Here is a 3,126-nt window from a genome sequence, read left to right on the forward strand (position 1 = left end):
TATAGCTGAGAAACACCTTTGTCGATGTTCCAGAAAATGAAATTAACACACAAATATCAATAGCCTCTCTCTATACAAATGACAAATGGCTTGAGAAAGAAATCATGGAGCAATAGCTTCCAAATACCCTAAAATATACAAAATATCTTGGGGTAACTCTAAGCAATTGAAAGACTTGTATGAAAAAATTTTTAGACATTGAAGAAAAAAATTGAAGGTACCAAGTTGGAAAGATTTCCCACACTCATGGGTCTGTGAGATAAATATAGTAAAAATGTACATACTACCAAAAGCAATCAACAGATTCAGTGAAACACCAATCAAAATTCCAACACAATTCTTCAGAGATATTAAAAGGATACTTTTCAGCTTCATCTGGGAACAACAACAAAGAAAATTATAGATAGCAAAAATCAATCCTGAACAATAAAAGAGCTGCTGGGTTATCATCATCCCTGATTTCAAATTGTACTACAGAACTATAATAAAAACAAAATGAAATTAGCTTATATTGGCACAAAAATATACATCAATAGAACTGAATTGAAGACTCAGACATAAGTTCTCACATTTTATGAATACCTAATTTTTTTTAAATAAAGAATTCAGAAGAGCACACTGGAAAAAGCATCTTCAAAAATGGTGCTGGTCAAACTGGATGGATGCCTGTAAGTATATAAATAGATCCGTACTTATCATTCTGCATAAAATTCAACTGAACCTGATACAAGAGAAAGTGGTGAATAGTCTTGAACTCATTGGCACATGAAAAGACTCCCGGAACATAACACCAATAGTACAGGCACTTAGAATAACTTTTAATAAATGGGACCCCATGAAACTGAAATACTTTTGTACAACAAAGGAAAGCATTATTTGGTTAAAGTGTCAACACAAAATAGAAAGAGATTTTTACTAATTCCATATCAGATAGAGGGATAATATCAAAATGTATAAAGAACTAAAAAAACCTGCAGTTTAAAACTATAGATAAACCAATTAAAAATGGAGTACAGAGAATTCTCAAAAGAGAAAATCCAAATGTCTGAAAAGCACTTAAAGATATGTTCAACACTTTCAGTCAGGAGAGAAATGTAAGTCAAAAGTGCTTTGTCAGAATGCCTGAAACAAGTGACTGCTCATACTGGAAAGGGTGTGGAGCAAAGGAGCAGTCAGCTATTGTTAGTGGGACTGAATTTGGCACTATGGGAACCAGTGTGGCAGTTCCTCGGCAAAATGGGAATTGATCTACCTTGAGATCTAGTTAGATCACACTTAAGCAGATAACCAAAGGTTACTTGACCTTATTATAGAGACATTTTCTCCACCATGCTCATTTCTGCTTTACTCATTATAGGCAGGAATGGGAAACAATCTACGTGCTTATCAATGGATGAATAAATGAAGAAAATGTGGCAATTTACATACTGGACTATTACTTAGCATTTAAAAATGAAAATGAAATCTTCAGGAAAATAGATGGAGCTAGAAATGATCATCATGAGTGAGGTAACCCAGACCCAGAAAGACAAATGTGGTATGTATTTACTTATATTTGAGAGTTAGCTGTTAAATCTATAACCAAGCTCATTCTGTGTAACTGAAGAGCTTAGCTGTAGAGTAGGGGACACTTGGGGAGGGATGGATTTCCATAGGAAGGGGAAATACAGTAGATAGGTGTGGATTGGTGAAGGGTGGGACTGGAACTCAAGGATCTAACATGGAGAGGGAAGGAAAAGGCAGAAAGGAAAGAATACAGAGAGGGACAGCTAAAACTAAGGGCCATTTGTGGTTAATATGGAAACCTAATAGAATAGAGACTTCTTAACACATAAACATTAGGAAGTTATCTAAAGGAAATTGTTAAATAACAGGAGAACAGAAGAGTCTGCCCAAACTGGACATCTCTTGTGACCAAATGACACTTCCAAGACTGTGAATAGGTTGTATCCAATAGTTATTGACAAAAGGGTCCCCCTGGAAACCCTCACACAACTCAGGCTATTTGGTGTCTATACTACTGTTCTGCAAATGAACGTAGCAATAAAATGACTTCTAAGGATATTCTATTACACTCATAGATCAGTGCCTTGCTCAACCATAATCAGAAAAGCTTGGATGGAAACAAATCCAGAGATTCATAGCTAGACATTGTGAACGTGGAACACTTAGTCCTAAATGGGATGACCTTGGAACACTTGGCTCTACATGTAATGCCTCTATCAAATCTCTCTTTGAGATTTAGGGAACTCTGTGTGTTAGGAGGAAGAAAGAGTATAATAACCAGAGGGGACGCCAATGAAATAATGCCTTCTAAACACAGCAAGACAGCTGCACATATGAATGTATAGAGACTATGGCTGCATGCACAGGCCCTGCATGTGTCAAACCAGAAAAGGTCCTTAAAGCTGAAGAGAGAAATAAACATATGCCCTCGCCCCTAACGTAGAAGATATATCTAATTGATAACCACTTGCAAATGAAAAATTAGTTTTCTCCAAGGGGGTCTCACTGGGTAAACAACTACTCTTAAGGGTCCCATGCCCAGCAGCAAAAGCCAACACAAAATTAACTCAGTGGCATCTTTTGAGGTTATTTGTCTCATAAGGTAATATCATCACATTTTTACATTACTGGTCCTTTGTGTGTATGTATATGTACACAAAATATAACTATATATATGTTATATTATGGCTTCTGGTTTTATGTTTTAAGGGATTCCTGTGTGTGTGTGAATATATCTGTCTTTACGTCTATGTGTGTTTCTCCTGTTTTTTTCCTTTGGCTCTTTTTCTCCTGTTTGCTTGTTTTGTCTTATTTCAATTAGTTTTGTTTTATATTAGTTTATTTTCTTCTTCTTCTTACTTAGATATCTGTTCTTTTTTTCCAACAAAAGACAGAAAGGATGTGAAGATCCCTTAAGATTGGAGAGGAGTTGAGAAGGAACTGTGAGGAGTTGGGGAAGGCAATACTGTAATCAGACTTTATGATATGAACAGGCATCCATACAGACCAGCATCATTTGCTGAAGATGCTTTCTTCTTTCCACTGTCCATTTCTGGCTTTTTAAATAAAAGATTAGGTATCTGGGTGATAACTAAAAAAGTAGGTGTGTGGATTTATGTC

The sequence above is a fragment of the Microtus ochrogaster genome, linkage group LG3 (genome assembly GCF_000317375.1).
Source record: "Microtus ochrogaster isolate Prairie Vole_2 linkage group LG3, MicOch1.0, whole genome shotgun sequence".
NCBI lineage: Eukaryota > Metazoa > Chordata > Mammalia > Rodentia > Cricetidae > Microtus > Microtus ochrogaster.